Source organism: Schistocerca cancellata, chromosome 2, assembly GCF_023864275.1.
Source record: "Schistocerca cancellata isolate TAMUIC-IGC-003103 chromosome 2, iqSchCanc2.1, whole genome shotgun sequence".
NCBI lineage: Eukaryota > Metazoa > Arthropoda > Insecta > Orthoptera > Acrididae > Schistocerca > Schistocerca cancellata.
Genome location: NC_064627.1, coordinates 205150948 through 205167989, shown reverse-complemented (window position 1 = coordinate 205167989; position 17042 = coordinate 205150948). Strand labels below are relative to the sequence as shown.

General features: G+C 40.2%; 1 protein-coding gene across 2 annotated transcripts in view; it reads right to left on the bottom strand.

The window, feature by feature from the left end:
* LOC126161536 (uncharacterized) overlaps positions 1-17042 on the bottom strand; it is a 139722-nt gene that overhangs the window by 82905 nt on the left and 39775 nt on the right. The window lies entirely within an intron of this gene.

Sequence of the window (17042 nt, the reverse complement as noted above, 5' to 3'; positions counted from 1 at the left end):
ATTATGTATAGGAGCAGGCAATTAACAGTTTTTGGTGTATTACATGATACACTGTATTGAATTATTATATGACTATATTTTATATTTATTAGTCATTATTTAATTTTATTTGGAACAATTTAAGATTATGTGTATATAAATAAATTATATCATTAACAACATTCTGAAATAATGTATTATGGGTTTATATTTGTTTAAAATAAAATTGCTATATTTAAAAGAACAACAACTTAACTATACAAAGCAATTATTTTTTGTATGAAAATATCATTCTGTAAGGTCCAGAAAACTAGCATGAAAAAAAATCAAGACTGTTTCGTAATTTATAACATAATTTACAAAGTAACTGGTTCAATGAAAAATGTGACTTTATTAAGAAATTTAATAAAAATTTACATTTTTTAGAAGTCAATTTTTACAATTCATATCTCGCAAAATTACACATAAAAACAAATTTATAAAAAACCCAACTTGGGTCATTTTCCTCATTACTGTAAAACACAATTATACCAAAGTTTTTGTGAAAATGTAATTTTTCATTGTAGTTTTATAACTTATTTATCACTGTGAATTGTTAGCTTTCTATATGTGGGCTGGCATTAACCCAGAGCAGTAGTCCCAATTCACATTAGTTGTGAGTCAGTGCAGTTATTTTTAGTTGTCAGATCTTTCTTGTTGGTTATGCGAGTCAGTTGGCAAATAACTGAAGAAATTTTGTCATTATATTTGAGTCAGATGTTTTCATTTTAAGAAGGCACTCTACAAGAATCATTAAAGAATTCAGTATTGTACAAAATAGCATTGAAACTAGGATATCTGCAGCAAACAAACGTGAACAACAATGCACATCAACCGCAAATTATTCAATTAAAGTAACATTTCCTGTTCTAAGACTTCTACAGTTAGCAAATACTCTTCATATAGTTGTCAAGGAAAATGCAGTATATAAATATAAATTAGCAGTAAACTTTTATGTAGTGTTGGAGAGTAGGGATGTTGCAAGAGGTGGAAGTGAGCTGTGACCACAATTTGGGGCAGGCATTCCAATGCCATTCTTTCTGAGTTTTCAGACAGTACATGTAACAGCAGAAATCTTTTGGAATCAAAGATTGGAATTACATAAAAATTTGGGCATCACAGTGATTAGACTCAGTGTTATGAACCACACTGTTCACTGTGTTATGTTTCCAAACAGATAAATATTGAAAATTATTATTCTTTTATTCTGTGCTTAACCAAGTGAAAACTTTTAATGGAAAATGTTGTGTAACAAAAGTTGCTTTTTTCAAACCTGATAATGCTTCAAAATATGATGAAAGTAAATTCTTAACTGGGACCATAAACAATGAGGAAAGATAATTTTGGATTGACTCTAAAGGAAATTGAAATACTCAAAGGATTGAGGGAAACAAAGATTTGCTAATAGAATAAAAAAAAGAAAGAAACAAATGGCTTATGAAAACATAACAAAATTGATGAAACAAAAAATGAACTGCGTTATATGGTAGAGGAAACGAATAACAGAACAGATGAAACAAAATGTGAACTGAGTAATCTCATAGCTGAAACAAATGACAGAATTTTGCACGTAACCAGCAAATTAACAAATGAACTTAAGAACACCGAGCGAGGTGGCGCAGTGGTTAGCACACTGGACTCGCATTCGGGAGGACGACGGTTCAATCCCGTCTCCGGCCATCCTGATTTAGGTTTTCCGTGATTTCCCTAAATCGTTTCAGGCAAATGCCGGGATGGTTCCTTTGAAAGGGCACGGCCGATTTCCTTCCCAATCCTTCCCTAACCCGAGCTTGCGCTCCGTCTCTAATGACCTCGTTGTCGACGGGACGTTAAACACTAACCACCACCACCACCACCACCACTTAAGAACAATAATATTCATTGTGATTTACTAATACCAGAATTAAAAGCAACTGTTGAATCAGGGAGAAAAAGTCTAATGCTCAGATGTAAGTGGGTTAGAAACTGAGAAAATAACTTATGTTAACAACTTTTGTGTATCTTATGTAGTTAAAATTAATGATGATGTAATTAATTTACATGATGGTTATGTGTAAGTCAATGTTCTGAGTGAAGTATCTCATCATTCTGAAATGACGAGTATTTTTGTCAGAGGAAAGTGAAAGTGTTGTGTTTGAGTTGTTAAAAGCGGATGGATTTTCACCAAAATGAATGAAAAATTCAAAGCACCTGTTTTGGCAAAAATTATCTAAATTTTGAAAACTGCAGCGTGACTGTTGGGAGATGTGTCAGAATGATTTTTATAAATAGTTTAATGGTAACTGGGAACAATTCTGTGGTAATGTAGTAAATGAAGATTATTTATTTCAAAAATGGAAAATCCAGGATGGAATAATGACAGTATTATGAGAAGGATAGAGTGCTATTCAAAATATAGAAGAGACACTCAATCACACAGGCACAATGAAAAAACTGCTATACATTTGAGATTTCAGGTAGGACACCTTCTCCTAAAGTAGAACATAAACAAACAAACACACACACACACACACACACACACACACACACACACACACACACACACACACACACACACACACCTGTCTCTGAGGCTGGACTTCATACAACAACTGTGCATATTGGGAGAAGCAGTTTGTGGGTGGTGGGGATGTGGAGGAGGCTGGTGTGGGGAGAGGGAGGGTTAACAGGGTAGGGTAAAGGGAAGGTGTAGTGCTGCTTGTTGAATGATGCAAGGTCTAGGTGAAGACAGGGTAGGGCTGCTAGGTGCAATTGGGAGGTTTGGGGAGACAAGTAGAGCAGAAGAAAAAGACTAGTGGGTGAATTGGTGGAATAGAAAGCTGTAAGCACTGAAGTGGGAGATGGAAAGGAGGCTAAGTGAGTGAAGGTTAGAGACAACCAAAGGCTGAGACCAGGGGCATTATGGGAAAGTAGAATATATTTCAGGAAGAGTTTCCACCTGTGCAATTCAGAAAAGATGGTGCTGGTCGGAAGGATCCAGACGGCGCAGGCTGTGAAGCAGTCATTGAAGAGAAGCATATTGTGCTGGAAGCATACTCAGTAACTGGGCGGTCCAGCTGTTTCTTGGTAGCCATTCATGCGGACAGACAGCTTGTCAGTTGTCATGCCCATGCAGACAGTACAATAGCGGTTGCAGCTTAGTTTGTATCTCGCATGACTGATTTCACAAGTAGCCCTGCCTTTGACAGGATACGTGATGCCTCTGTCTGGAATGGAGCAGATGATGGTGGGAGGATGTATGGAACAGGTCTTGCATCTAGATCTTCTACTGGGATATGAGCCATGAGGCAAGGGATTGGAAGCAGGTGGTGGAGTACGGATGGACAAGGAGACTGCATAGGATTAGTGGGTGGTAGAATACTACTGTGGGAGGGATGGGAAGAATAGTGGGTGGATATTCATTCCAGGGCACAACGACAGGTAGTCGAAAACCTGGCAGAAAATGTCATTCAGTTGCTCCAGTCCAGGGTGATACTGAGTCACAAGGGAAATTCCAAAATTTGTTAACCACAAATCCCTCAATATGGAAACTAACATCCCCAGAAAGAACCAAAATTCACCACCTAAAAACTGGTTGTGATCTTATAATCCTACCTGCCAACAAAGGCTCCACCATTGTGGTTTTGAACTTCAGGGACTACCTGACAGAGAGACTCTGCCAGCTTTCAGATTTGTCTACAATGACTCCATTCCAGAAATGTGGAGGGAGGGGAGCGGAGGTTAGGTTAGGGTAGGGTGTAGGGTAGGATCTGACCCATACATCATTCCCCCACCACCACAAACTCCATTATGGTCACAGGCATCACCTTTCTCATCAAAGGCAGGCTACCTGTGGAAGTAGTCATGTGATCTACAAACTACGCTGCAGCCACTGTGGTGCTATCTTTGTGGGCATGACAACTAAAAAGTTGTCTGTCCGCATTAATGTCCGCCAACAAACTGTTGCCAAGAAACAGTTGGACCACCCAATTGTTGAACATGTTGTACAACACAATGTTCTTCTCTTCAATGATTGCTTCACAGCCTATGCCATCTGGATCCTTCCAAAAAACACAAGCTTTTCTGGACTGTGATGGTGCCAAATCTTCCTGAAACAGGTCCTACATTCCTGAAACCCCTCTGACCTCAAACTTTGGTTGTCTGTAACATTCACTCACCCAACTCCCCCCCCAAACTTCCCAACTGCGCCTAACAGCCCTATCGTGTCTTCACTATGTTCTTGCATGCTCCTACAAGCAGAATTATACCTTTCCCTTCACTGGTATCCATTCCCCTTCCTGCTCCAGCCTCCTCCATACCCTCATTACCCACAAATTGCTTGTCCTATGAGGCACATTTGCTGTGTCTTGGCCGAAAACTCCCCGCCTCTCTGCAACATGTCTCTTCTATATGGTGACTGGCAGTGTATCCTTTTCGTAATAATACTGATTTATGCGAAATTCTCAAGTTAGTCTTATCAATTTCTTTAAGGTAAGAAGTAACTCTAGTATTTGAATATAAAGGTAGGTTGGTTGGTTGGGGAAGGAGACCAGACAACGTGGTCATCGGTCTCATCGGAATAGGGAAGGATGGGGAAGGAAGTCGGCCGTGCCCTTTCAGAGGAACCATCCCGGCATTTGCCTGGAATGATTTAGGGAGATCACGGAAAACCTAAATCAGGATGGCCGGACGCGGGATTGAACCGTCGTAATCCCGAATGCGAGTCCAGTGTTTAATATAAAGGTCTCTGTTCACAAGTTACAGCTTTTTTTTTATTGATTCACGGGAAATAATTTTAAAATGTAGAAGTAAGATTGTGTTTAGTTACGAGATCATTATGGAAAAGGTGTCACACAAAGTATTAATTGAAAGAGTCGAAAAACCACCAGATAATTTAAAGAATGACAGAGACAAATTTGTATACATCACTACTGTTTTTCCAAGGGAGAATCAAAAACCTTTTTCTTTGCTTTATTTACTGAATTACCTTTCAATTTTTGCGATATTATGGTTCATGCTAAGATTTACACTGCACTCTAAGTACCTAATGATTATTTGATGCTTCAGGCTATATTGTACTACAACTGATGTTATACCATGGTTATTTAATGCTTTTGTCTATGATCTGTCATTTTTTGCTGAATGTCATACTAATTTTACTATGTACAATTCCATGCCAGGGATAATGTTAAATTATGATGACTTTATGATGTCATAACTGTGCGATGTTCTGTATTTTGGTAGAGCTTCAATCTAAGTACTTGGTTTTTACTGTCGTTGTACGACATTTAATTTTGCTATAATCTGAAGAGTCTATTTCCTGTGAAGCCTCTGTTGGATATCACACTTCACATTATGCCTGGCGTGCAGAGAGCGTTGAGCTGTTGTGGCACTATTTCCAGTTTTGTTTTCTGTACTGCATCTTTCTCCTTCCATCCTGTCAATCTGCCAAACCTATCTTTCACTGGTATTCTATCAATTTTCCATTAGTTTGCCGTCATGAGTTAATTATTTCGAAGTTTACATGGTTTAATACGGTGCGACCTCAAAGTTACTAAAATTCAAATACATTATGTTTCACTAATGGGCATTTTTATGAAAAGTTAACTGTAAGGACATTTTAGTGTGTTAACATAATATGATCGCTCAGTGGTTATAGAATTTAATTAAAGAAAATCAATCTGGATCTTTGGAATTTAATACTGCATATATGTACCGTAACAATTATGTTTCTATTTGAGCTGATAAATCTTTTGCAATTTGATTAGCTCCGTGTGGCTTGTCAGCACATTTTGTTATGTATCTGAGTTATACTTACACAATCATTTTGCTGTGTGTTGTAAAAGGGTAATTATGATGAAGCCAGAAAATGGAGGGACAGGGGAAGTCAGACTTGTTGTTTCTACAAACAAGCAATAATTATTATGTCAGTGTCTAATAGTCATTCCTTTGGAAGAGCATATGTGTCATCAAACTTATTGGAAAGATTTAAAATGTAAAACAATTTCTACTAATCACACAATTCATACTATAAGGCATTTATCAAGTACTGGAACAGGAGTGAAGTTTTGTGCAAAGTAAGAACACATACAGTAATGAAGAACCTTGCATTATGCAATGTTGATGATGAGAATGTGTTGTCTGTAGTGAGGTTTTGATATGATGGACCGCAATGTAATCACGCCTGAGACATATTCTGAATTATTCGGTATCAATGGGTATCACTAATTTCATTTTTTAAATCAAAACGGCCTTATAAAACCATCCCCACTCAAATTTATTATTTCTTACATAGTTATTTGTATTTTATGAAGTTAAAACATAAAAAGTCTGTAAATTTTGATCTTCTAAGTTTTGCTAAATATTGATCAGTTAATGTCTTTGAGGCCATTTAAACCTCTTTGCTTGAACTGCTATCTTTATACTTGGTCTTTGTAGACTTGGTGGGAAATTGTGGAGTGCAGAGGCAAATCATGTTCCTGATGAGGTATAAAGCAGACATTGTAATTGGAATTGACAGTGCAAGGAATTGAATGGATGTTACACTTTGTTATTTGATGATTGAAGACTCAAAATACAAATATTCAGAAGTACAGATGATTATTTCATTTCAGAGGTACTGATTCATCAGTCTTTGAGAATCGCGCCCTCAGTAGGTGTTCTCCAGACAAACCAGACCAGTTGACATTATATCATACAGGTACCTGTATAAGAGAAGGGCGAAGCCAACTTCACAACTATCAGCTAGGCAAAAAGTTATATTTTAGTAAAGTTAATATATTGTTACGACTTGGGGAGCTGGGGTCACTTTGTTGCAGGACACTGAGCATGGAGTGTGGGAGAGTGGTCCAGAATATGGCCAGAGGCGTTACTGACACAGCGGTAGCTGTAGTAACATTTATTTGCTAGGGTAAGTTTACAGAGTTATAAAGTTGCTTCAGTGCATCGTATGGCAGCTGGGTATCAGCACATGAAATAAAGTTGCGTTGACATGCCCCGCCATGAAGTCTCAGCTGCACGTCAGTATCCATCAGTCATGTGTTGTTGAGGCAACAGTGAGGGACTGAGCAGGCTTTGCCCACTCCTGACGTTCTGCGGTACAGTACAGTCCTACACCTCATTGCTCTTGTAGACAGACCGCCATGTGCTTAGGTGAGAATAAGCAGTTGTCGTCCAGGATGTCAGTTGTAATGAAGGTTAGGCCCTGATCATTCGCCATGGATCAATGGATCAACCAAGACCACAACAGATCTCCATGAGTTGACAAGTGGGCTGTGTGAACATGCCATGCATGGGTGGTGTGGAGATGACAACTTGAAGATCATTTGTGATGGACCATCAGTGGGAGGAAGGCTGACAGCCCACCAGTCTTCTACCCATCCATGACGTCCCTGTAAGCAGCAATGGCAGACCACAGCTGTGGGTTTGCATTAGGTCAGCTAAGGCTTGGTGTTGAAGACAGCAAGCAGGTAGCACAGGCAAACCATTATTGATCAGCTAGTCATGGCTTCAATGAAACTCAATACACATGATTGTTTCTGGTTCTAGTGACAGTGACAGAGTGGCGGCATGACTGGATGTGTCTTTGAGCCTCAAAAGTTCCGTTATTTAAAGAGCCGAATCCACATCTATGACGCAGTGGCTCAGGGTGCATGATCGAATTTACTGTTGGTCATTGGCCTTGCAGCACTTCTTGCCTCACAGTGGTGGTTCAATAATTATTCTGAGTCACTGAGGCCTGGTCTCTCTGCAACATTTACTATTGCAGTGGTGCTCTGGTGCACGAGTGTTACTCAATACTGGCCTGTTTGCTCTTTTGCTACCCTCACTCAGAGGTTTTGTGGCAATGCTTGCCTGGTACCGCGTCTTCCACTACACTGGTGGTACGCTGTGTTGAAATTTTGATTGACACACTGGCCCCAAGCTGGCTGCCTCGGCTCTGAGCTCAGTGAGTAGAATTTTACAAAATTTATGCATATACACCAAAATTATCCTGCATTACAATACTCCTCCCTTCTTCCAAAAATTCAGCTTCAATTTTGTCTCTGATCATCCTCTGCAACAATCTAATACATTTATATATATAACTGTTCACTATGCCCATTGCACCACACCACATTGCATCATCAGGTCGCAACAATACATTCACTTTACTAAAATATAACTTTTTGCTTAGCTGATAAGTCATGAACTTGGCTTCACCCTCCTCTTATATAGGTACCTGTATGATGTAATGTCCACAGATCTGGTTTGTACGGAGAACATCTACTGAGGGAGCAATTCTCAAAGAATGATTAATCACTGAAATGAAATAATCATCTGCACTTTTGAACATTTGTATTTTAAATCTTCAATCATAAAATAAAGTGTAACATCCATTCACTCCCTAATGCTATCAATTCCAATTACAATGTTTGCTTTCTACCTCATCGCAAACATGATTTGCTTCCATATTCCGTAACTTCCCACCAAGTCTCTGTGAGTTGACCCACATAGTTTCTCCTCTCGTTTCGTCATCTATACCATTATTCGTAAGTTTTAGTTTACTGAACACTTTTCAAACGTATACTATATTACACTTATTTCTATGCTTATAATCAATCCCAAATTTACAGGTTTTTTTTGGTCTATGCTTTCCGGATTACATCAGTTAACCACTCAACAGGTATCTGATGTGTCTGTAGGACCAGAGTATGGATACTCTGAGCTAAAAAAAGAATATATAAGTTGCTATCAGAAACACAGCAAGACTGGTGGTTGTGATGTTTATAGGTATAATATTCTGATGGTGGTTCCCTTGATACTGCTGAATGTGTTGAAACATTTGTTCCATGAAAATTTTCCCTTGCTGAGATGCTATAAGTGTATTTAAAGAATGTTGACGTCACGATTTAGGGTATTGTTAAGGTAAGTTAGATTTTGTGAAGGCAATACACCTAACAGTTTCTCTAGCCAATGCAATGCTGAGGGGGTTAGTTGGAACACAGTCATAGCTGTGAGTGAAGCTGGGAGACAGCAATTCATCCCAGCTACCTAACAAGTTGCACCGTTCACCAAAATACTGTTATTACGTAATTCGAACTTTAACATGCCCTTAGCTTTCCCGTTCTCATAGCAATTTGTGATAATGGTTTCCAGTATGGGTAGATCCAACATTCTCCTATCACCTGAAAATGAGGTTGTGGGGACAGTATTTCTTTCTGGTATACTAATGCTTCTGCTTTTCTTGGGTACTGTTGCACTCTACATATCTGTGCATTTGTTTGCACTTCTCCTGCTGGAAAATGGTGATGCTTTCCATTAGACGTTCCTGTAAGCCCCTAGTGACTTAAGACCATGAGCTTTTCCATGTTCAAAATTATTGACACTGCTTGTGTCTTCACTTGTTCCCAATTACCCACATGATATTGTGGCAGTTTCCCCCAAACACTGCTTGGACTGTTCTTGTCATTCCAAGGCTTTAGTGTTGGCTGTCTTCATCTTCTGCCACACTTGACATATCATTTTTGCATATCTGAGAGATTCACAGTTAGGTCCTAATTTACAAATCGTGACATGAAAGGGGGACAGCATTTCCTACCGTACACCACCTCAAAAGGTACCAGACCTGTACCAATATGCGCTTTAGAGTTATATGTGCAAACTATGTATTGCAGTTATGTATCCCAATTGGTTTGCTGGCTATTAATGTAATAACTCAACATTTTAGAGATGGGTCCATGAGCTCGCTCCGGTCTGGCAATAGTTTGTAGATGCAATGGGCTTGTCCATAACTTCTGACTACAAAGTACATGACGTAACTGCTTCATCAAGTCCAATACAAAAGTCATACCGTTATCCGTAACTGATGTATCAGAAAGAAAAAATTTTAAGTATCCACTTGTTAACTAGAATCTGGGCTACTGTTCTAGCCTGCTGATCAGAAATCACCACCACACCAGCAATCTCAACAAATAATCTCTGATTGTTAGTACACATTTATATCAGCGGGTGTCCTATTGAATAGTCCCAAGATATCACATACAATCATCTGAAAGGGCTCAGATTCATCCGGTAGTCTGGAAAAGGGATATTTGGATGACTAAGGTCAGCTCTTTGTGTACATGGCACATGGCCCTTTACATACTGCTCGACATCACGCTTTCTTGTTCTCCACTAGAATCTTACCACTACTCATGTGTCCATCATTCTTCGTCCTTTGAGACCTGACAACATATGATAATGCACTTGTTGCCATACTTTGTCTTTGAACACTGCCAGAACCATTATGTATGGTCAACATTATGTCATCCTGCAGAGTAAGCTCTCATATATCATGAACTGTGATTGTAACCTGAATGCCTGACAGTCTTTGTCAGCCACCTGTGCTCTCAGCCACTCTGTTACACTTTTCCCTAATGTAGTCAACACTGCAACCTTCAAGGTCAATGCATCTGCATTTGTATATTTCCTACTCAGTTTATGGACCACCTCATCATTAAACTCACTGAGTTTGAGTGCCCACCTCATTAGCTTGCTCTAAGGGTCTTTCAGTCCCAAGAGCTATTTCAGCCCTTAACCTTCACTTGTGAGGTATTTACATTGGGACATAGTTTGTGAGGTAATGTCTGCCGGGCCACTTTGCTTTATTTCTTCCTCAGATCTAGACAAAACTCAAATCTGATATCCTGAATGTACAGAATAGTATTTAGAGACTAACAATAATTAATAAAATACTATATGTTGACAAAACTCTATGCCTATATGCTTTATACAACCTGCTTTAATTCAACTTAAAAAATTAAGAGAAAATTACTCATAGTGAAGTCAACCTTTGAACTCAATGGATTAGTAATAACTGAGAATACTGAGTGATTGCTTATTGATAGAAGAATGGGTGCAAATGAACCATGAGAAACTGGATATACGGAGCACATATTTGTTACCAATGATGAACAACAGCAATTTTCTGTAAAGAAGAAAAAAACTTGTGTATAATATTCACTGTTATCATTATGTTATAAAGAAAACATGGAAGTTCACTTATCAATACACGTGGCGAACAACACAAAGAAACTATATTATTATTTTGTAACAAAAAGAATAATTTTTTTGCAACACAGAAGGCACTAGCACTTCACAACTGTTTTACACATTGTTCCCAACGTTTTTTGTGCTCTCAAGGCACACTGGATTTTTACACAGAAAACTAATGTAAGATGCCTTCCTCTTCTTACAAGGTTTGCACAAGAAGCATGCTTTCCTCTTTTCAAGTTTATCTTCTAGTATGTAAGCAACTGCTTCTTCTAACACCCCCAGGACTTTTCGAATACATGTCTGGAGTTCATAATTTATTTACACATCATTCAATCCTCTTTTCAGTTGATGTTTGGTGAGAGCTATGGCGAGGTTCACTGTAAATTCAAGCATGTTTGTCTGTGGGTTAAGTTTAAAGGAGCTATATACTATAAATGAATTTACAGCATTTGTGTACAGAATCGGGTACATTATGTCAACCACTACAATAGTTTGCACATTTCTCTTTCAGAGAAATTACTACTTCCTCGTTGAGGTTATAAAATTCTATCATCTCTGGTTTCTGAGTGGTGCTGTCAACAGATACCTCGGAATACGTGGATGATAAAATAATCATGCCTTGTTCTTTTTCAGCGCGTAAGAGACGGCAGGCTTGTCTTTTGTAAATCCATATGTTAGGTTGTTGTATATGTTCGTAGCACTTTTGTTTTGCAGCCTGGTATTCCATTTGATGTGGGTTTATTTATAGGTCATCATTTTTTATTTGTAGTTCACTGTTGCTATCTGAGTTTAGATATTGTCATTTGCAGATAGTCGGTGGAGCTGTGGATACTAGAAAATGGAGTGCCAAGTGGAGACATCAGAACATTTCTGACATTCTTCTGTCTGAGTTCAATAGAGAGGTGACAGCAGTGGAGGCACCCAGAAACATTTGTGCAGAGTATGGGTAATGCCATTGGACAGTGCACTCCAAGAAAATGGTTTACTAGTTTTAGAGAGGATCAGTTTGACATTAGTGACTCTTCACATTCAGGAAGACCTTTGTGGTTTGATAAAGATCGTTTAAACACACTAATTCATAATGATCCATGTCAGTGTACTCTAAAGCTGGCAAATCTGATGAACTGTTAGCATTCCGCCATCGTGCAACATTTGCATGCAATGGGGATGGATAAAAAGTCGGGTGTACGGGTACAACATGCATTAAGCCATATTTGCATTTTTGCTTTCTCATCATCAACTGGTTCATGAACAACACTGAACAGTCCTATCCTGTATTATTGCTGGTGATGACAAAAGGTGTCTCTTTGGTAACATTAAAGACAAAAAAAGGAATGGTTGAACCCAAACAAAGCAGTAACTCCCCATACAAAGACCTGCACGCATCCACAAAAGGTAACGTCCTGTATCTGATGGAACGGCGATGATATAGTGTAATACAAATTCCTTACCAGAGGTGTAACCCCTATTGCTGAGACGTTTCGCAAATGCACTCCAAGAACCACAAGCAGGAAAATGCATGAAACTAATGCTACTCCACGATAACACTGGCCAGCATTCTGTTAGACTGACAAAAAAAACACTGTACACCACCTTATTCACCTGATTTTGCACCCTCAGATTTTCACTGTCACCCTCTACCAAACAGCCTTCAATGAACTTCCTTTCCAGATGAAAATGCACTCCAAATATGGTTCAACAAGTTCTTCATCTCAAAATCATGTGATTTCTACAGTAGTGGAATTGAAAAGTTATCCCAGCGGTGGCAGATTGTTGCACACAGGAGAATATATTACTGATTGCGAAAGGCTCTGTTTGTGTATTGTTGTGTTTATTAAACTTACGGAAAAAACTTCTACACCAACCCAATAGATCAGAATCACCTCCTCTGGATTTACTGGGGAGGAATTCCCTTTACTTCTTTCTCTTATTTTGCCCCATTGTCCTAAGATAAGTCAGTCCCTTGGTCTTCATGACGTCTACAAGTTCTACAGAAGAAAACCAGCTGTCACCTATGACGTTCCTATTTGTTCCTTGTATAGACTTTGATAGATGTATTACAAACAGTATTGGTTTTGAGAACTTTCAGCCTTCCGCTTAAAGTGTATCTTCATCTAAACCAAGGGTGGCCAAGAATTCAGCTCACAAGCAGAGCCCTGGTACGAGTGTCATAGCGCTCAACCTGGCTGGCACATTTCTGCCACCAGCAGGCTACGCTATCTGACTGTGAGGAGGGGGAAGAGGGGGAAATTGCGAACGCACTGTAGTTGAGTGGCAGAGCAGTCACGCTGTATACTACTTAGTTTTATATTTCACATTTCTCTACAACAAAGATAAAAAACAAAACAAAATTTTAGTATTATTTAATTATTTTTGGCACACTGAAGACATAGTATAACTTCTTTTCCTCATACGAATTGTTGGCATAAGGACAGATTCACTGACAATTTCACAGATTCTCACACTCAAGTTGTCACATAATCTTGATTTATTTAGCTTCATAATTGAAAAAAAATGTCTCACACATGTGTTGATCAAAATATTTTTATATTGTCTCTGTATTTATCTTTGAAATGAGAACTGCCTTGCAAATCAAACAGTTACATCTGCAGACCCACAGGGGTGCTTTGAGATGAAATGGCAAATGATGCTTAAAACAGACTGAAAACAGTTGTCAGATTGGCAGTGTCCTCAAAACATTTAGGAAACTCCTTGTAATTCTTTCAAGGCCACAATTAATTCTTCAAAGCTCGAGCTACAATGAGATTTTCTTTTTAAATGCATGCTCATAAAATCAGAAGGAAGTTAGCTTGCAATGTCTTACTGTGGGCAGTGTGCAGACAAGTCCACTTAAAATGTGAAGTCTGCAATCCATTCCAGATGTTCTAATTTTCCTTTGTAAATTCGACTCATATATATATATATAAAAAGAAAGATGATGAGACTTACCAAACAAAAGCGCTGGCAGGTCGATAGACACACAGAAACAAACACACAAAATTCTAGCTTTCGCAACCAACGGTTGCCTCGTCAGGAAAGAGGGAAGGAGAGGGAAAGACAAAGGGATTTGGGTTTTAAGGGAGAGGGTAAGGAGTCATTCCAATCCCGGGAGCGGAAAGACTTACCTTAGGGGGAAAAAAGGACAGGTATACACTCGCAAACACACATATCCATCCGCATATACACAGACACAAGCAGACATTTGTAAAGGCAAAGAGTTTGGGCAGAGATGTCAGTCAGGGCGGAAGTACAGAGGCAAAGATGATGTTGAAAGACAGGTGAGGTATGAGCGGCGGCAAATTGAAATTAGAAATTAGCGGAGATTGAGGCCTGGCGGATAGCGAGAAGAGAGGATATGCTGAAGGGCAAGTTCCCATCTCCGGAGTTCTGACAGGTTGGTGTTAGTGGGAAGTATCCAGATAACCCGGACGGTGTAACACTGTGCCAAGATGTGCTGGCCGTGCACCAAGGCATGTTTAGCCACAGGGTGGTCCTCATTACCAACAAACACTGTCTGCCTGTGTTCGTTCATGCGAATGGACAGTTTGTTGCTGGTCATTCCCAAATAGAACGCTTCACAGTGTAGGCAGGTCAGTTGGTAAATCACGTGGGTGCTTTCACACGTGGCTCTGCCTTTGATCGTGTACACCTTCCGGGTTACAGGACTGGAATAGGTGTTGGTGGGAGGGTGCATGGGACAGGTTTTACACCGGGGGCGGTTATAGGGGTAGGAGCCAGAGGGTAGGGAAGGTGGTTGGGGGATTTCATAGGGATGAACTAAGAGGTTACGAAGGTTAGGTGGACGGTGGAAAGACACTCTTGGTGGAGTGGGGAGGATTTCATGAAGGATGGATCTCATTTCAGAGCAGGATTTGAGGAAGTCGTATCCCTGCTGGAGAGCCACATTCAGAATCTGATCCAGTCCCGGAAAGTATCCTGTCACAAGTGGGGCACTTTTGGGGTTCTTTTGTGGAAGGTTCCGGGTTTGAGGTTGCTTCTGTACCAGGTCGGGAGGGTAGTTACGGGATGCAAAAGCTGTTTTCAGGTTGTTGGTGTAATGGTTCAAGGATTCCGGACTGGAGCAGATTCGTTTGCCACGAAGACCTAGGCTGTAGGGAAGGGACCGTTTGATGTGGAATGGGTGGCAGCTGTCATAATGAAGGTACTGTTGCTTGTTGGTGGGTTTGATGTGGACGGACGTGTGAAGCTGGCCATTGGACAGGTGGAGGTCAACGTCAAGGAAAGTGGCAAGTATACTGTATAGCAGACACAGACCCTTTCACTGTTAAGAGTTGTCACTAAACCTGCCCAAGGATGTAGACAACCATGTATGAGCAGCGCCTATTAGACGGAGGGGTCCGACAGCCGATCAGTTCATGTCATTCCACCAGGAAGGAGATACACGGCTCATGGCATCTGTAGTTCAACCATGCCTACATGGTCAATATCGTGGTTCGATTGCATCTGCTTTGTTACTTTGTGCCAGGAAGAGCTCTCAACAAGGGAAGTGTCGAGGCATCTCAAAGTGAATCAAAGCAGTGATGTTCGGACATGGAGGAGATACAGAGAGACAGGAACTGTCGATGGCACGCCTCGCTCATGCCACCGAAGGACTACTACTGCAGTGGATGACCTCTATTTATGGATTATGGCTCGGTGGAATCCTGACAGCAACACCACCATGTTGAATAATGCTTTTCGTGCAGCCACATGATGTCGTTTTATGACTCAAACTGTGAGCAATAGGATGCATGTGCGCAACTTCACTCCCAACATCCATCTTGGCAACTACAACACCATCCAGTGCGGTACAGATGGGCTCACAACATGCTGAATAGACCACTCAGGATTGGCATCACATTCTCTTCACTGATGAGTGTCGTATATGCCTTCAACTAGACAATCGTAAGAGAAGTGTTGGGAGGCAACCCAGTCAGGCTGAACCCCTTAGAGACACTGTCCAGCGAGTGCAGCAAGCTGGAGGTTCCTTGCTGTTTTGGGGTGGCATCATGTGGGGCCGACATACGGCACTGGTGGTCATGGAAGGCGCCGTAACGGCTGTACGATATGTGAATGCCATCCTCCGACCGGTAGTGCAACCATAGCGGCAGCTTATTGGTGAGGCATTCGTCTTTATCAATGACAATTTGCAGCCCAATCATGTACGACTTGTGAATGACTTCAGGATAATGACATCGCTCGTCTAGAGCGGTCAGCGTGTTCTCCAGACATGAACCCTATCGCACAGGCCTGGGATAGATTGAATAGTGCTGTTTATGGACGACGTGACCCACCAACCCCTCTGAGGCAACTACACCAAATCGCTGTTGAGGAGCGGGACAATCTGGACCAACAAGTGCCTTGATGAACTTGTGGATAGTATGCCACAACAAATACAGGAATGCATCAATCAAGAGGATGTGCTACTGGGTATTAGAGGTACCGGTGTGAACAAAAATCTTGACCACCAATTCTGAAGGACTCGCTGTATGTTGGTACAACATGCAATGTGTGGTTTTCGTGAGCAATAAAATGGGCAGAAATGATGTATATGTTGATCTCCATTTCAATTTTCTGTACAGGTTCCAGAACTCTCGGAACTGAGGTGATGCAAAACCTTTTTTTATATGTGTATATGAAGTCTCCATACTCTTCGTTCAGTTCCATTGGAAACTGTTACAACTGACAATGGAATAATGTGTGCGACTTCAGAAATTCTCCTGTTCGCATCACCAACTTCTTCATACCCTGCATGTCTACAAATTTAGTAGAAAGTGCTTCTTGAAGTACATAACAATAACCCCATCTGCCAACTGTTATAATTTTTTGCTATTTCATTTTCAGCTATACCTTTAAATTTTTTCTGCATGGTACTATCATGTCGTTTCATTGCGAATACGCAGTACCAGTCACTTATGAAAAATGAGAATTTTCATCCTTCTCTTCTGTCATTCCCATTCATTTTTAAAGATTGTGTTGGTAGATCATTAGATTGCTTTATTTTGTGCATACAGCCACTGCATCTATTA